Below are 19193 nucleotides of genomic sequence, written 5' to 3' on the forward strand. Positions count from 1 at the left end.
CAGTCCATGGAAGCTAGAAAAAAATCACTCAAAAATCACTCAGGTTTACATGTTAGCTCTCTGTATAGGGAGTTGCCACACCTCACAGTTCAGTGTTTTCTATAGGTCAGTAACATTATGCTGACATGTAATTGCAATTTACTATGCAGCAAAAATTCTAGAAAAATAACCTACAGTTTCTACTTACCTTTGTACAGGCAATTGCTTAAGTTACTCTTTTTTTAACATTCGTACTTAGACAAAATGCTTATGTATATATAGGAATTTCACAGTGCCAGATGCTGCTAGCCCCCCTCACACATACACACCTGACAATGCCAAATGCTGGCGAGGTTGTGGCACAATTGGAACACTAATATATTACTGATGGGAATGTAAAAATAGCTCAGTCATTTGTGGCTTTTTGTTTTTGTTTGTTTTTAAATATATCTTTATTGATTTCAGAGAGAGGAAAGGAGAGGGAGAGAGAGAGATAGAAACATCAATGATGAGAGAGTCATTGATCGGCTGCCTCCTGCATGCCCCTGGCTAGGGATTGAGCCTGCAACCCGGTCATGTGCCCTGACCGGGAATCAAACCCCAATCGCCTGGATTCTAGGTCGATGCTCAACCACTGAGCTACACCAGGCCAAGCAACTCAGTCACTTTGGAAAACTGTTTGGCAGTTTCTTATAAAGTTAAAAATACACTTACCACATGACCCATCAATTCCATGACTACATAGTTATCCAAAAGAAATGAAAACTGATATTCAAACAAATCCTATATGTGAATGTTTTATGGAAGCTTTATTATAATTGCTAAAAATTGGAAACAAACTAAATGTCAATCAACTGGTGAATAGAGAAACAAACTTTGGTGATCTATACAATGAAATGCTACTCAGCAATAAAAAGGAACACACTATTGATATACACAACATAGATGAACCACAAATGCAGTATTCTGTGTGAGACATCAGGCTCAAAAGTCTACATTGTATTTGATTCTATTTCTATAACACTCTGGAATGTGCCTAAGTATATTAGCATAAAAGAGATTAGTCATAATCAGGGATTAAAGACAGAGTAGAGGAATGGACTATAAAGGACAGAATGAGGGAGTTTGGGGGAGGAACAATTATAACTGTTCTGTATCTTGATTGTGATGGTAGTTACATGACTTGGTGCATTTGTCAAAACCCATAGCAGTGTATACTCAAAAGAGTGAATTTTACTCTAAGTTAATTAAAAAATACAAATTAAAAAAATCCAGATCTTCCTGGCCTTGCTTTCCTCCAGTGACCAAGCTGTCCTGAGCTCCTGAGAGCAAATGAATGAAAAGGTGGACATAAGGTTTGCCTGTAACCCATGTCTAAGCTCAGTGAGTTCACCCCTGCTAGGTTGAGTTCTCTGTTGAAGCAGACTCTGCAATGGAGATTAGCATGCAGATTTATTAGAGATGGCCCTTGGGATCAACACCTAAAGGGAAGAGAATGATGCAGGATTGGGCAGAAGGAGAAGATGGGTTGCATTAGGAGGCTTTTTGGTCTACTACATAGTGACCTTTGAAGATGGAATGGCTATTCTGAGTTGTTCCAAGTTGAGGGAACAGGCCTCATGTCATTCAGTTGTTAGATGCAGGCTGACCTCATACAGAGATGTGACTTTGGCAGCTCTCTTCACCCAAGGCAATCCCCAGTGAGGCTGATGGCAGAGGGTTTTCTGTAGGCACCACTCCCAGCAGTTGAGGAACATGTCCCTTATTCCTGAAGGAGAATATGGACAGCACACACTATACTCTCTGATATCTTCAAAGGAGGAGGTATTTCAATCCTCTTTACTACCTCTCAAAGGGCAGAAATGGTGATTTCCTGTTGAGATCCAATTATAACTCACCAGGTCCCTTTGCATTTTCTGATAGAAACATAAATCAGCAAGCAAACATATTTTCTGGCCAAAGAGTGTATTCTTACAGGAATTTTTCCAATTATACACATTTTCCATCCTTGTTATAATATGTATGATTTATTTTGTGAGAAGGAAAATGTAAATTTTAATAGAAATTAGTTATGTTTGTTAATTTTAAATTTTTTCTCATCAGAAAGGAAAAGTTAATTAATTACATGGTATACAGGTAAGGGCATCTTTCATAATACTCTCACTTCTTCACATCCTTAAGAGGTTGACTTTCCAGCATTTTGAGGACTGGACAGGCTTCCAAGCTCTGGCCAAAGTAAGGCAGGGATTATTCTAGAAATATTGTTAGGATATCACTGTATACCACTCTATTTCCCACAAATATAAGGGCTGTACTTTGAGTAGAAGGTTACTTACAATATTTTCTCTTCAAACATGACTGCATTCCTTGTGGTTCTTTTACTAGCTAGCTCTCAATCTTCCTTTTAATTTTCTTCATAGTCTCTACCTAACCTAAAATATTGGGAATTCGAAAGCTCCATACTTGGGCCACTTTCTCATTTTACTCAACCACCTGAGACTCAATTATCATGGCCTTTCCCAGCAAATTTACATTGTTCACTCAAATATCATTTCCAGATTTAGTCTTATAATTCTATTTCTGTCCCAGCAATTCCACCTGGATGCCCCCCAGGCACCTCAAATTCATTTCATTCCAAACCAAATCCTTTACAACCCTCTATGATGCTGATATTCCTCATGAATTTCCTGTTTTGCATAATGCTATTATTACACATCAACATGTCAGAATTGGAAACCCCACAGTCATCTTTGTGCATGCCTCTTCTTTTCTCAGACACCATATCCAGCCCCTCACCTTATCCCATAAAGTCTACCATGTGAATGCCTCTTAAATAAGCCTCCATCTTTAACCATTTTCCATGAAAAATGTCACCATTCATCAATCCATACTGTGTTTTTCCTCTGCAGCATTGTGTGATCCATCATCTTGTAATTGGTCTCTTTGCTTCTATCTTTTACTGTGTTTACACCTTTATAAGACAGTTCTCTGAGGCCCACAAGATCAACTCCATGCTCCTTAGCATACCTCATAAGACTTTTCATAGTGCTGTCCTTGCTCCTTAGAATGTCTTCTAAAGGTTTCACAGTCTGGCCCCAACCTATCTCTACACTTCTCACCACTTCCTTCCTCTTCTTCCTCTATCCTCCACTCCAGCTCAGTTGGCACACTGTGTTTTATGCTGTGTGTTCTAGCCAGACTGTTCTGGGTCTGGTAAAAACGCCAAATAGTCTGATGCTTCTCAATCTGAGCTCAAGTTGTTCCCTCTGCCTGAAATACCTTTTGCCCACGTCTCAGTCTATGACATCCCACTTGGATTTGAATCTCACATACAAAGAAATGAAGAGATACCAGAGGTGGACATTATTTAAAAAAAAATTTGCCCACTTTAGTGTTTTGTCCTTGATGTTCTATTTTTGTATATAGGCAAGCTGATATGATCTGATGCCAAATGAGAAAATATCTGGTAAAAACACTATGCAACTAGGCATTGAAGAACTTGAAAAATTTCACTGTTTATATTAGTCATGATTTTTTATTATTCTTAGTCTTCTTTTATAAATGTAACTTCTTGATTAATGCCATTTTTGTAAATGAATTCAAGATGTAGATAAAGAAAAAACAAACTAGAGACAATACTATTTTAGTCGTTTAGCTCACCTGTCCATCTAGACAATTTATTCATGTTCTATAAAATGTCACCATCTGCTGGACAGGAAAAAAGTACAATTCAACTTTGTTGTGTGAAGTGTTATTTTTTCTAGTCTATATAATTAACTACTCAGAATTACAGAACTCTTCTTTTAGCAAGATGATTATACTAGTTCTGTCAGTGAAAAATTACCAAATCACATAAGCAAATATTACTCACAGCTCTGCTTTGTTTGAGGATATGCTTTCTCCAATAGGCAATTCAGATCAACTAGTCTTTAAAATGGTTTAACAAGCAGTTATTTCTCAGGGCCACTTGCCCCCTGTTTTCAGCTGTTTGCAGTAGCACTTGATATAGAAGTATTAGGTATTAAAATTGTCTACTGTACACGTGGGACTTCCAAAGTGGCCTAGTGAGCAGCAATGGTAAAACTGACAAAATTGCAAAATGCAACCACTTCAAGACTCTGGATATTGACCACAAGGTGAGAAAAGAAAGGGGAAGAAGAATAAATTTTAAAAAATGTCTAAAACAACCCCAAATTTGATGAAAAAAATTAATCTAGACATACAGTAAGTTTAATGAATTCCATGTAGGATAAACACAAAGATGTCTATACCTAAACATGGCAGACAAAAACAAAATACTAAAGTACAAGAGAAAAATGACTCATTATGTATAAGGAAACCACATTATGTGCAAGGGAATCACAATGACTTCTCGTCAGAAACAATGGAGGCCAGAAAGCAGTGTAATAGGAGTAGGGAGCACCAAGAATATATGCAAAGTGCCAGAAGAAAAAATATGTCAACAACAATTCTTTATTTAGCAAAACTATCTTTCAAAAATAAAGGCAATGGGTAAAGGATGTGAATAGACATGTATCCAAAGAAGACATAAAAATGTCCAATAAACATGAAATATTCAACATCATTATCCCTCAGGGAAATAAAAATCCAATGGGATACCTTCTGGGTTGGGTGGCTCAGTTAGTTGGAGCATTGTCCTGTACATCAAAAGGTTGCAGGTTTGATTCTTAGTCAGGGCATATACCTAGGTTGCAGGCTCTATCCCTGGTCAGAGAGTGTGTGGGAGGCAACTGATTGATGTTTCTCTCTCACATTGATGTTTTCTCTCTCTCTCTCCCTCTCTCTTCATTTCCTTTTTTAAAATTTTGTTTTTATTGATTTCAAAGAGAGGAAGGGAGAGGGAGATATAAACATCAATGATGAGAGAGTCATTGATGGGCTGCCTCCTGCACCTCCCCACCGGAAATTGTGCCCTGACCAGGAATCGAACTGTGACCTCCTGGTTTGTAGGTTGATGATCAACTACTGAGCCATGCCCTCCAGAGCCTCTCATTTTCTTTCTAAAATCAATAAAAACATATCTTTAAAAAATAAACAGAAAAGGAAATAAAGTAATCAAAACAGCACACTAGGAGGAAAAAAAATTAATGAAATACAAAAGAAGGCAGTAATGAAGGTATGGAGGAACAAAAATTATATAGAGAAAACAAATAGTAAATGACAGAAGAAAATCCTTCCTCATTAGTAATCACTTTAGACATAAATGATTTAAGCTATTCAATTAAAAGACAAGCATTAGCAGAATATATTTTTATATCTTTTTTTATTGATGGGAGAGAGAAAGGTCCATGAGAGAAACATGGATTGGCTGCCTCCTGCATGCCTCCTACTTGGGGATCAAGCCTGCAACCCGGGCATGTGCTCTGACCAGGAATTGAACCTTTGACCTCTAGATGTATGGGAGGATGCTCAGCTAACTGAGCCACACAAGCCAGAGCCAGATGTATTTTTTAAAAACCCCAATAACATGACACAACAATATGCGGTCTACAAGAGACTCAATTTAGATTTTTAAAAAACACCCATACTTACAGGGAAAAGTGAAAGGATTCCATGTAAATAGTAACCAAAAGTGAAAAAATATCCATGCAAATAGTAACCAAAAAATGTGAGATGGCAATACTAATACCACACAAAATAGACTTTAAGTAAAAAAATGTTATTTATAAAAGACAAAGAACATTACATATTGATAAAATGTCAATCAATCAGGATGATATAAAGATTATAAACATATACACATTAAAAAACAGGTCCCCAAAATAGATATATTGAGGGCATTGAAAGGAGAATTGACATATTATTGAAAGGAGAAATAATAGTTGGAGACTTCAATACCCTACTTTCAATAATGGATAGAACAACTAGACAGAAGATCAGCAAGGAAAGAGAATACTCGAAAAACACTATAAACCTACTAAACCTAACAGACATATATAGAATGGTTCATACAACAACAGAGTACATATTCTTTTCAAGTATACATGGAACATTTCCCAGGATAGAATGCATGCTAGGCCACAAAACAAGTCTCAATAACTTTTAAAAGATTAATATTATACAAAATACCTTTTCGACCATAATAGAAAAAAAACAGAAATTAATAACAGAAGGAAAACTGAAAAAAAATCACATATATGTGAAAATTAGACAATCAATGGGTGAAAGAAATAAGGGAAATTAGAAAATATCTTAAACTGAATAAAAATTAAAACACAGCATATCAAATCTTATGTTCTCCCATACTGTAGGTTTCCTTTGTATTTTGAGGCTGATTTCTTTCGCTGTGCAGAAGCTTTTGTTTGATGTAGTCCCATATGTTTATTTTTTCTTTTGTTTCTCTTGCCCTAGGAGATGTATCAATGAAAATTATACTACATGAGATGTCTATGACATTATTGCCTCTGTTTTCTTCCAGGGTTTTTATAGTTTCATGACTTACATTTAAGTCTTTCATCCCTTTTGAACTTATTCTTGTGTATGGAGTAAGTTGGTGATCTAGTTTCATTTTTTTGCATGTATCTGTCCAATTTTCCCAACACAATTTATTGAAGAGACTGTCTTTATTCCATTGTATGCTCTTGCCTCCTTTGTCAAATATTAACTGACCATAATGGCGTGGGTCTATTTCTGGGGTCTCTGTTCTGTTCCATTGATCTATATGTCTGTTGTTGTACTAATACCAGGCTGTTTTGATTGTAATAGCTTTGTAGTACAGTTTGATATCTGGTGAAGTGATCCCTCCAACTCTGTTCTTCTTTCTCAAGAAAGCTGTGGCTATTTGGGGTCTTTTTTTGGTTCTATGTAAATTTTTGGAATTTTTGTTCTAGCTCTGTGAAATATACTGTTGGTATTTTAATAGGAATTGCATTGAATCTATAGATTGCTTTGGGTAGTATGGACATTTTAATGATATCAATTCTTCCAATCCATGAGCATGGTATATTCTTGCACTTGTTTAAATCTTCCTCTATTTCATTTTTCAGTGTCCTGTAGTTTTCTGAGTACAGGTCTGTTACATCCTTGGTTAAGTTTATTCCAAGTTATCTTACTTTTTTAGTTGCAATGGTAAATGGTATTGCTTTATTAGTTTCTCTTTCTAAGAGTTCATTGTTGGCGTATAAAAATGCTGTCAATTTTCAGATGTTAATTTTGTATCCAGCTACCTTGCCAAATTCATTTCTTAAATCTAGTAGTACTTTGATGGAGTCTTTAGGGTTTTCTATGTACAATATCATGTCATCTGCAAATAATGAGAGTTTTACTTCCTCCTTTCCAATTTGGATACCTCTTATGTTTTCTTCCTGTCTGATAGCAGTGTCAAAGTGGGATAGAGGAAACATACCTCAACATAATAAAAGCCATATACAACAAACCTACAACCAACATCATACTCAATGGTCAAAAACTAAAACCATTTCCCTTAAAAACAGCAATAAGACAGGGTTGTCTGCTTTTACCACTCTTATTCAACATAGTGCTGGAAGTCCTATGCTATCACAGAACTTTTTTATACTGTTTGATTTCTAGTTTCCTGCCATTGTGATCCGAGAAGATGTTTGATATGATTTCAATCTTCTTGAACGTTTAGACACTTGTTTTGTGCTCTAACATGTGGTCTATATTTGAAAATATTCCATGTACACTTGAGAAGAATGTGTATTCTGCTGCTTTGGGATGAAATGTTCTATAAATGTCTATTATATCCATTAGCTCTAATGTGTCATTTAAGGTCTCTGTTTCCCTGTTGATTTTTTTGTCTTGACAGTCTGTCCAATGATGATAGAGGGGTGTTAAAGTCCCACACTATGATTGTGTTGTTGTCAATCTCCCCTTTAAAGTCAATGAATAAATTTTTTTGTACATTTAGGTGCTCTTGTATTGTGTAAATATATATTTATAAGGGTTATTTCTTCCTGTTGTATTCATTCTTTTAGTATTATATAGTGACCTTCTTTGTCTCTTGTTATGGTCTTTATTTTGAAGTCTATTTTTTCAGAAATAAGTATTGCTATTCCAGCTTTTTTTTTTTTTTTTCCCACTTTCAAATGCATGGGATACTTTTTTCCATCCCTTCACTTTTAGCCTGTGTGAATTTTTTGCTCTCATGTGGGTATCTTGTAGACAACATATATATGAGTCTTGTCTTCTTATCCATTCAACTACCTTATGTATTTTTTCTTTTAATTTTATTTTTGTTTAAAATATTACAGATGTCCTTTTTTCTCCCCAATGACCTGTTCCACCATGACCCATCCCCCTACCCAGTCCCTCACCACACATTGTCCCTGTCCTTGGGTTGGGCATATCTGCATATAAATTCTTTGGTTACTCTCCCCCCTCCATCCACCTGCCCTCCTCCAACTCTCTTACATTCATCAGTCTGATCTATGCGTCCATGTCATTGAATCTATTCTGTTCATCTGTTTATTAAGTTCCTTAGGTTCCACATATAAGTGAGATCATGTGATGTTTTTCTTTCTCTGTCTGGCTTATTTCACTTGGCATAATTTTCTCTAGGTCTATCCATACTGTCCCAAAGGGTATGAGATTCTTCTTGTTTACAGCTGCATAGTATTCCTTGGCGTATATGTCTCACAGCTTTTCTATCCACTCATCTACTGATGGGCACTTGGGCTGTTTCCAGATCTTAGCTATTGTAAATTGTGCTGCTATGAACATAAGGGTACATATATTCTTTCTGATTAGTGTTTCAGGATTCTTAAGATACATTCCTAGGAGTGGAATCACTAGGTCAAAAAGCAGCTCCATTTTTAATTTTTTGAGGAGCCTCCATACTGTTTTTCACAGTGGTTGCACCAGTCTGCATTCCCAGCAGCAGTGTACTAGGGCACCCTTTTCTCCACACCCTCACCAGCACAAGTCGTTTGTTGATTTGTTGATGGTAGCCATTCTTACAGGTGTGAAGTGATACCTCATTGAGGTTTTAATTTGCATCTCTCTGATGATTAGCGACATTGAGCATTTTCTCATGTGTCTCTTGGCCATCTATATGTCCTCTTTGGAGAAATGTCTATTCAGGCCCTTTGCCCATTTCTTTTTTTTAAAAAAAAATATATCTTCATTGATTTCAGAGAAAGGAAAGGAGAGGGAGGGAGAGAGACAGAGAGAGAGATAGAAACATCAATGATGAGAGAGTCATTGATCAAGTCTGCAACCCGGGCATGTGCCCTCACCGGGAATCTAACCCTGATCGCCTGGATCCCAGGCAAATATGTTTTCCCAGACCGTGGGGTTCCTTTGTATTTTGAGGCTGTTTTCTTTTGCTGTGCAGAAGCTTTTTAGTTTGATGTAGTCCCATATGTTTATTTTTTCTTTTGTTTCTCTTGCCTGAGGAGATGTATCAGTGAAAATTCCACTATGTGACTTTACTGCCTATGTTTTCTTCTAGGATTTTTATGGTTTCGTGACTTATATTTAAGTCTTTTATCCATTTTGAGTTTATTTTTGTGTATGGTGAAAGTTAGTGGTCTAGTTTCATTTTTTTGCATGTATCTGTCCAATTTTTACAGCACCACTTATTGAAGAGGCTGTCTTTACTCCATTGGATGCTCTTGCCTCCTTTGTCAAATATTAACTGACCATAATGGTGTGGGTCTATTTCTGGGGTCTCTGTTGTGTTCCATTGATCTATATGCCTGTTGTTGGACCAATACCAGGCCTTTTTGATTACAATGGCTTTGTAATACAGTTTGAAATCCGGTAATGTGATCCTTCCCATTCTGTTCTTTTTTCTCAAGATGACTGCAGGTATTTGGGGTCTTTTTTGGTTCATTATAAATTTTTGAAATGTTTGTTCTAGGTCTGTGAAATATACTGTTGGTATTTTAATAGAAATTGCATTGAATTTATAAATTGCTTTGGGTAGTATGGACATTTTAATGATATTAATTCTTCCAATCCATGAGCATGGTATATTCTTCCACTTGTTTAAATCTTCTCTATTTGTTTTTTCATTGTCACGTAGTTTTCTGAGTACAGGTCTTTTACATCCTTGGTTAAGTTTATTCCTAGGTATCTTATTTTTTTAGTTGCAATGGTAAGTGGTATAGATTTTTTAGCTTCTCTCTCTGAAACTTCATTGTTGGTGTATAAGATTGCCATTGATTTCCAAATGTTGATTTTGTATCCAGCTACCTTGCCAAATTTGTTTATCAAATCTAGTAGTACTTTGATGGAGTCTTTAAGGTTTTCTATGTACAATATCATGTCATCTACAAATAATGAGAGTTTTCCTTCCTCCTTTCCAACTTGGATACCTCTTATGTTTTCTTCCTGTCAGATCGCTGTGGCTAGGACTTCTAGCACTATGGTGAATAAGAGTGGTGAAAGTGGACATCCCTGTGTTGTTCCTGTTTTTGATGGAAATGGTTTTAGTTTTTGCCCATTGAGTATGATGTTGGCTGTAGGTCTGTCATATATGGCCTTTATTATGTTGAGGTATGATTCCTCTATTCCCACTTTGCTGAGAGTTTTTATCAGAAATGGGTGCTGGATTTTGTCCAGTGCTTTTTTTTTGCGTCTATTGATATGATCATATGATTTTTGTCCTTCATTTTGTTTATGTGATGTATCACATTTATTGATTTGCGGATGTTGTACCAGCCTTGCATCCCTGGAATATATCCCACTTGGTCATGATGAATGATCTTTTTAATGTATTGCTGGATCTGGTTTGCTAGTATTTTAGTGAGGATTTTAGCATCTATGTTCATCAGTGATATTGGCCTGTAATTGTCTTTCTTTGTAATGTCTTTATCTGGTTTTGGGATTAGGATGATGCTGGCCTCATAAAAAGGGTTTGGGAGTTTTCTCTCCTCTTCAATTTTCTGGAATAGTTTGAGTAGAATAGATGTTAGTTCTTTGAATGTTTGGTAAAACTCACCTGTAAATCCATCTGGTCCAGGACTTTAGTTTGCTGGCATTTTTTTGATTACTCCTTCAATTTTTTTAGTTGCTATTGGCGTATTCAGGTTTTCTGCCTCTTGTTGATTCAACTTTGGAAGGTTGTATTCTCCTAGGAATTTGTCCGTTTTCCCCATGTTGTCCAATTTGTTGGCATATAATTCCTCATAGTATTTTCTTACAACCCTTTGTATTTCTGTTGGGTCAGTTGTTATATCCCCTCTTTCATTTCTGATTTTATTTATTTGGGTTCTCTCTTTTTCTTAGTGAGTCTGGCTAAAAGTGCATCAATCTTATTTATCTTTTCAAAGAACCAGCTCTTGGTTTCATTGATTTTTTGTACTTTTTTTTAGTGTCTATGTCATTAATTTCTGCTCTGATTTTTATTATTTCCTTTCTTCTACTTCCTTGGGGCTTTTCTTGCTGTCCTCATTCTAGTTCTTTTAGTTGTTGTGATAAATGGTTCATTAGGTCTTTTTCTTGTTTCTTGAGATAGGCCTGTAATGCTATGAATTTTCTTCTCAGGACTGCTTTCGCCATGTCCCATAGATTTTGGGTTGTTGTCTGTTCATTACCGTTACTTTCTATGAAGTGTTTGATTTCTTCTTTGATCTCATTGGTAACTCATTCATTGTTTAATAACATGCTATTTAGCCTTCATGTATTTGAATATTTTTGAGGTTTTTTTTAGTGGTTGATTTCTAGTTCCATGGCTTTGTGATCCAAGAAGATGCTTGATATGATTTCAATCTTCTTGTATTTGTAGAGACTTGCCTTGTGCCCTAACATGTGGTCTATTTTTGAGAATGTTCCATGTGCACTTGAGAAGAATGTGTATTCTGCTGCTTTGGGATGAAATGTTCTGTAAATGTCAATTAAATGCATTAGGTCTAGTGAGTCATTTAAGGTCTGTGTTTCCCTGTTGATTTTTTGTCTTGATGGTCTGTCCAATGCTGAAAGTGGGGTGTTAAAGTCCCCCACTATGATTGTGTTGCTGTCAATCTCCCCCTTAAAGTCCCCCAATAATTTTTTTATATATTTAGGAGCTCCTATATTGGGTGCATAAATGTTTATAAGGGTTATTTCCTCCTGTTGGACTGATCCCTTTAGTATTATGTAGTGACCTTCTTTGTCTCCTGTTATGGACTTTATTTTGAAGTCTATTTTGTCAGAAATAAGAATTGCTACTCCAGCTTTCTTTTCCTTTCTATTTGCATGGAATATTTTACTCCATCCCTTCACTTTTACCCTGTGTGAGTCTTTGGTTTCAGGTGGGTCTCTTGTAGACAGCATATTTTTGGGTGGTGTTTTCTCATCCATTCAACTACCCCATGTCTCTTGATTGGACCATTTATTCCGTTTACATTTAAGGTTACCATTGATATAAACTTATTTAATACCATTTTTCCCCTTTATGCTGATGTACCTTTCTCTCACTATTCCCTCTTTTTCTTAAAGCAGTCCTTTTAGCATTTCTTGCAATGCTGGTTTGGTAGTACCAAACTCCTTTAACCGTTTTTTATCTGGGAAGCTCTTTATTTCACCTTCAATTTTAAATGATAGCCTTGCTGGATACAGCAATCTTGGTTGCATGTTCTTGCTTTTCATTACTTTGAGAACTTCATGCCACTCCCTTCTGGCCTGAAGAGTTTCTGTTGAGAAATAAGCTGTTAGCCTTATAGGAGTTCCCTTGTAGGTCACTGGTTGTCTCTCTCTTGCAGCCCTTAATATTTTCTCTTTGTCCTTGACATTTACCGTTTTAATTATGATGTTTCTTGGAGTGGGTCTCTTTGGGTCCCTCTTGTTTGGAACCCTCTGTGCTTCCTGAACTTGTGTGGCTTTCCTCCTCCCCAGCATAGGGAAGTTTTCTATCATTATTTCCTCCACTAAGTTCTTTATCACTTGCTCTCTTTCGTCCCCCTGTGGTATTCCTATAATGTGAATGTTGTTTCACTTCATGTTGTCCCAAAGCTCCCTTAGACTGTCCTCATGCTTTTTAAGTGTTTTTTCTTTTTGTTGCTCTGATTAAGTGATTTTTTCTACCTTGCCTTCTAAGTCACTTATTCTATCCTATACTTCATCGAGCCTGCTTTTAATTCCTTCCAGTGTATCTTGATATCAGATACAGCATTCTTTATTTCTCTCTGAATTTTGTTTATGTTATGTATCTCTTTTTTCATGTTTTCCCTAAAGTCCTCGATGTTATCCTCTATTGCCTTGTTTTTCTCTTTAAGTTCTTTGAACATATTAATCATCAATAGTCTGAACTTTGTTTTGGATAACTTGCTTAACTCCATCTCTTCAAAGATTTCTTCTGGCAATTTTTTCTTTTCTTTGATATGGGGGTTGTTTCTTTGTCTCCCCATTTTGGTAGGTCTTAGTGTTTGTATCTATATGTTAAATATATTTGCTGTCTCCTAGTCTTGTGGGATGGGATTTTGTCTTGTGGGTCCAGTGGAGCCCAGAGGGATGTTTTCCTTATACTTCTGAGCTCTTTGCTCTAGGCATGTCCCTCTTGTGGGTGTCCCTTTTGTGGTTTCTTTATGTTGTCCTGTTGTGGTTTGGTTTATATTGTCATTGATCAGTCCTTGGGAGGACTCTCCTCTCAGGTTTGCTAACTGTGTGTCTCAGCCCCAACCTCATCATGTAAGCTGTTGTACGGGTGATGGCAGGCCAGGACAATACACAACTAAACTCCCAGGAAACAAGGGGTATCTTACAAAATATCTTGATTGTCACAATGAAAACAACCCACATGAAAATAGAACTGGGAGAGTGAAGGGAGAACACACATGGAAAAAAAGCTTATAAAAAAGAAAGAGAGAAAGAAAATAAGGCTTAGAGAGAGAGATGTATATTGTTAATAGTGGTAAAAATTTAGAAAATAATAATAAACTAAAATGTGAAAAAAATAGAGAAGCTACTGGGAGATAACTGAAGCGGGGAAAAGATTCTGAAAGAAGAGCCAGCAAAAAATTAAGGGAGAGAATAGAACAAGATAATAGTTGAAAATGAGAAAATGAAAATACAATAAAAAGAATAAGATAAACTAACAATTGAACAAAAAGACAGGAAGACAGATGGGAAGATAACAAAAGAACGAAAGAAAAGAAGATAGAGAAAAAAGAAAAAGAAAAAAAAGTTATGCCAATGAATCGAGAGGAGGGAGAGATATAGCCCAGGCAGGGAGGGAGTCCTGTAAGAGATTTGGTGGAAACTATAAAAGAAAGCAGTAAACTTGGTTATAATGATAAAGTCCCAGTCGTTAAGCAGGGATATCCAGGAAGTCTTGATAGTAGAAGCAAGGATAAAACAAAACAAAGCAAATAAAACTGAAAACAAACTAAGCAAGACAAAATTATTTTATTAAAAAAAGAAAAAAAATCTAGTTAAAAATGTTTTTTTAAAAGAATTTAAAAAATTATTATAAAATTTAAAAAAGAAGAAAAACCAAATAAATTTTTCTCCCTTTCTCTTCTTCTTAAGGAAAAAAGAGAAAAAACAAATACACAAACACACAAACAAACAAAAAAACCCAAACCAAAACAAAACAAGAAAACAAGAAAAAAAGAGAGTCAATCAGGTGAATTTCTTCTGTGCAGCTTATGTTGTCTGAGGCTTTTTGTTTTGTATGTTGATTTCAGTTCTCCTGGGAGGTACTTGTGTATCACCCAATGTGAGGAGCCGTCTAGGTTTTGCTCTGGTGTCCTTAGGTAGATGGTTGATCTGAGGCTGTCTGTGTACCACCTCCTCTTGTCAGCTATTTTGCATCCTTGTAGTGGCCTGGTTTTGCTCCAGAGTCTTCTGTAGAGTCTTTAGGGTGCAGGATGGCTAGTGTAGCTCAGGGTATCACTCCCCTTAGAGGTTTTGCTGTCAGGCACTCAGTGTGAGGGAGTTAATCTCTGCTCTACAGCCAGCTCCCCAGTCCCTACCCTGTCCTCTGATTCTAATTCCCCATGCTCTGTCCTGCTGCAGTTTCAGATTGATTTCAGCCTGTGTCCTTTTCTGTATGTGTTATTTCAGCAGCCTGGGCTCAGTGGGTTCGATTAAAAAGTCATTCTGGTGAGCCTTTTGCCTGCCCAGCCCCCAGCAGGGGTTTTCAGTGTTTCCTCCAGTTCCCAAACAACAGTCCCTGAGAGCCTTATTCTTGTAATGTTCTCCTGTGAGCTGTTCTCCCTTCCCCCTCAGGACTGTGCCCTGCGGGGGTATCTGGGGCCTCAGTGAGCTGGACCAGCCCCTTTCCTATTGGGGTAGTGCTCCTAGGCTGCAGGAGAGGCAGGCGTACTCCAACCCTCCCTTCCCAGCTCTGGTTGGCTGGTGGCACCAAGCCCGCTTCTCAAACAGTCCCCTGAGCAGACCTCAATCCCAGTCTCTGCTGCCTTGTCCATGCAGTACACTCCAGGAAGATGGGAGCCACTTCCATGATCAGACTCACAAATGCACAAAGCAACACACAGGCACAGAGCCCACCCTGCAAGGCCCTCCACCCGCTTGCCAAGGCACCCAGCGGGAGGAGACTCAAAGTCAGCTCCACGCAGCTCCCTGCTCTGCTGGTCTCAGCAAAGCTGGGGCAGCTTTACACACCAGCATGGCACCCCTCAGGGCTGGTCACCAATCCTAGCCTCTCCGCACCAGGAGCTCAGGGCAGGAGGGCTCCTCCCCTCTCCCATGCCAAGCAAATTCAGTGCTTTCTGGGGCTCAACACAATGTCTTACTGGGAGGCAGAGAGTCCCTGTGTGCAGCTGCTCAGCACAGTCCTCTAGTCCCTTACCACTCGGGTGCCACACACTTTGGGACAGCCCTTCCTGTAGTCAGCACCCTGAGCATTAAACTCCGGTTGCAGCTGCCCCTAGAACCTTTGTTTCACTAGGAAGACGCCGTCCACCATTAGAGGCTTTGTTTCCTAGGAAGAAGCCATCCCCTCCTCGAGGACTCACCACTCCCTTGGGTCCCTCTGCTCTGTGAGCAGGGTGCTCCTTCCCGTCTCGTCTGCTCCGGGTGTGAGATCCCTGCTTTTGGAGGCTGATCTGCACTCCCGAGGGGAGGAAGCTTTGCAGCCTCCAAGCCTCGTAGCTCGGAGCCCAGCACAGGCTTCAGGGGGGACTCCTCCTTTCTACACCCCCCTCTCTTACCGGAATCTATGATGTTTCTTCAATGCTCCCCACTCGCACTCCGTCCACTCAGGTTTGTTTCTCTGGTTTTTCCAAGCTGGCTACGTAGTATTTTAGGAATAAATCGATTCTGTGTCTGGGAGTGGCGGCGCTCTGCTGCTTCTCACAGTGCCACCATCCCCCCCCCCCCCCAAGCTATCCTATGCCTTTTAATTGGATCATTTATCCTGATTACATTTAAGGTTGTTATTGATATATATTTAATGTCATCTTCCCCCTTTATGCTGATGTACCTTTCTCTCAATATTTCTTCTTCTTCTTAAAGCATTCCTTTTAGCATTTCTTGCAATGCTGGCTTGGGGATACTGAACTCTTTTAGCCTTGCTGCATAAAGCAGTCTTGGTTACAGGTTCTTGCTTTTCTTTACTTTGAGGATTTCATGCCATTCCCTTTTGGGCTGAAGTGTTTCTTTTGAGAAATCAGTTGTCAGCCTTATGGGAGCTCCTTTGTAGGTCACTGACTGTCTCTCTCTTGCAGCCATTAATATTCTCTCTTTGTCCTGAACATTTGCCATTTTAATTATGATGTGTCTTGGAGTGGGTCTCTTTGGCTCCCTCTTGTTTGGAACTGTTTGTGCTTCCTGAACTTGATGGCTTTCTCCTTCACCAGCTTAGAGAGGTTTTCTGTCATTATTTAGTCCACCAAGTTCTCTATCCATTGCTTACTTTTCTCCCGCTCTGGCACCCCTGTGATGCAAATGTTATTTCGCTTCAAGTTGTCCCAAAGTTCCTTTAGGCTGTCCTCATGCTTTTTAAGTGTTTTTTCTTTTTGCTGCTCTGATTGAGTGGTTTTTTTCTACCTTATCTTATAATTCACTTATTCTATCCTCTGCTTCATTGAGCCTGCTTTTATTTCCTTCCAGCATATTCTTGATATTTCATATAGTATTCTTCATTTCTGCCTGGTTCTTATTTATCATACCTAGTTCTTTTTTCCTGCCTTCATTAAGTTCTTGGACCTTTCCATTAAGTGTCTTGTGGTTCTCATTAATTTCCTTGAGCTTCTTTATAACCATTACTCTCAACTCTATTTCTGATAATTTGCTTAACTCCATCTCATCAAGGTATTTTTCTCATGATTTTTCCTTTTCTTTAGTTTGGGGGTTGTTTCTTTGTCTCCCCATTTTAGTGATTCTTAGTGTTTGTATCTGTATATTAGATATATTTGCTGTCTCCCAGTCTTGTGGGATGGGGTTTTGTAGTGTATGTCCAGTGGGACCCAGAGGTGTGTTTTCCTTACACTTCTGAGCTATTTGTTGTAGGTGTGTCCCTTTTGTGGGTGTCCCTTTTGTGGGTTCTTTGGGCTCTCCTGTTGTGATTATGTCTAGATTGTTGTTAACCCATTCTTGGGAAGACTCTCCTCTCAGATTGGCTAACTGTGAGGCTCAGCCCCTACCATGTCATATGAGCTGTTGTACAGGTGCTGACAGGGCAAAGAAAACACAACCAAACTGCCAGGAAACAAACAGGAACTTACAAAATACCCTGACAATCACAGTGAAAACATCCCAAGAGAAACTAGAATTAGAAGAGTAAAGCAAGAACATAAATGCTAAAGCAAAGAAAGAGAGAGAGAGAGAGAGAATATTATAGCTAATAGTAAAAATAATAACAATAATATAAAATAAGATAGAAAGTAAAAAAATAGAGAAGCTACTGGGAGACAAGAGGGGTAGAGAAAAGATTCTGAAAGGAAAGAAGGGCAAGGAAAATAATAAGTGTAGAGAGTAAGAATAGGAAAATGTTTGAAAAATAAAAATAAAATAAAATAAAGAGAAATACAAACAAACAAACAAAAAGACAGGAGGACAGAGAATAAAAGGGGAGAAAAAGAAAAGAAAAAAGCAAGTTATGCCAATGGAACAAGAAGAGAGAGAGGTAAAGCAAGGTCAGGGAAGGAGGCCATTAAGAGATATGGGGAAAACAATAGAGGAAAGCAATAAACTTATTGGTTATAATGATAATATCTCAGCAATAAAGCAGAGAATATCAAGAAGCTCTTGATAATAAAACAAAAAGAAAACAAAACACAACAAAGGAAAAAACACACAAGCAAAACAAGACAAAACAAATTTTAAAAGAATTAAAAAGTTAAAAACAATATAAAAACTTAAAAAGAATTTTTCTTTTTTCCCCTCTTTTTTCTAAAAAAAAAAAAAAAAGTCAATCAAGTGAGTTTCGTCTGAGCAGCTTATGTTGTCTGAAGCTCACTGTTTTGTATGCTGATTTCGGGTCTCCTGGGAGATACTTGTCAACCAATGTCAGGAGCTGTCTAGGTTTGGCTCTGGTGTTCATAGGTAGTTGGCTGGTTTGAGGCTCTCTGTGGACCACCTCTTCTTGTCAGCTATTTTGCCTCCCCCTTTTGGTTGCCTGGTCTTCCTCCCGAGTCTTCTGAAGGTAGTCTTTAAGGTGCATGCCGGCTAGTGTAGCTCAGGATATTGCTTCCCTTACTTAGAGTCTTTGCTGTCAGACACTTACTGTGGGGTAGTTAGTCTCTGCTTCAAAGTCAACTCCTCAGTCTCTACCATATCCTTCAATTTTAGTTCCCCATACAATGGCCCTCTGGCCCCCTTATCTTTGGAAACTACACCCTGCGGGACAGCCATTCTCGGGGTGAGCACCTGGCATAAAAAACTCCTGCCCTGGGTGCCACCACTCAGCACGTTGTTTCACTGGGAAGGCACAGTCCCCTCCTCATAGGCACACTGTTCCCCTGGCTCCTTCGGCGCAGCATGCATGGGCTCTCCTTCCCTTCTCCTCCACTCTGGGTTTAAGATCACAGCTTTTGGATGCTGGTCCACATTCCCAAGGGGAGGGAGCTTTGCAACCTCTAACTCTCAGGCCTCACAGCCCAGCACTGGCTTCAGGCGGGACTCCCCCTTTCTATGCCCCTCCTTACCAGACTCTATGATGTTTCTTCAGTGCTCCTTACTTGAAATAGGTCCAACCAGGTATATTTCCTTTGTTTTTCCAAGCTGGCTACTCAGTATTTTATCTGTAAATCCAGTCCATGGCTGGAAGCAAAGGCAATCTGCTTCTTGTCAGAGTGCCATCATCTTCCCCTCCCCAAGAGTGTCTTTATTTGTCTTGGAACCTT

The sequence above is a fragment of the Miniopterus natalensis genome, chromosome X (assembly GCF_054644295.1).
Source record: "Miniopterus natalensis isolate mMinNat1 chromosome X, mMinNat1.hap1, whole genome shotgun sequence".
NCBI classification, from domain to species: domain Eukaryota; kingdom Metazoa; phylum Chordata; class Mammalia; order Chiroptera; family Miniopteridae; genus Miniopterus; species Miniopterus natalensis.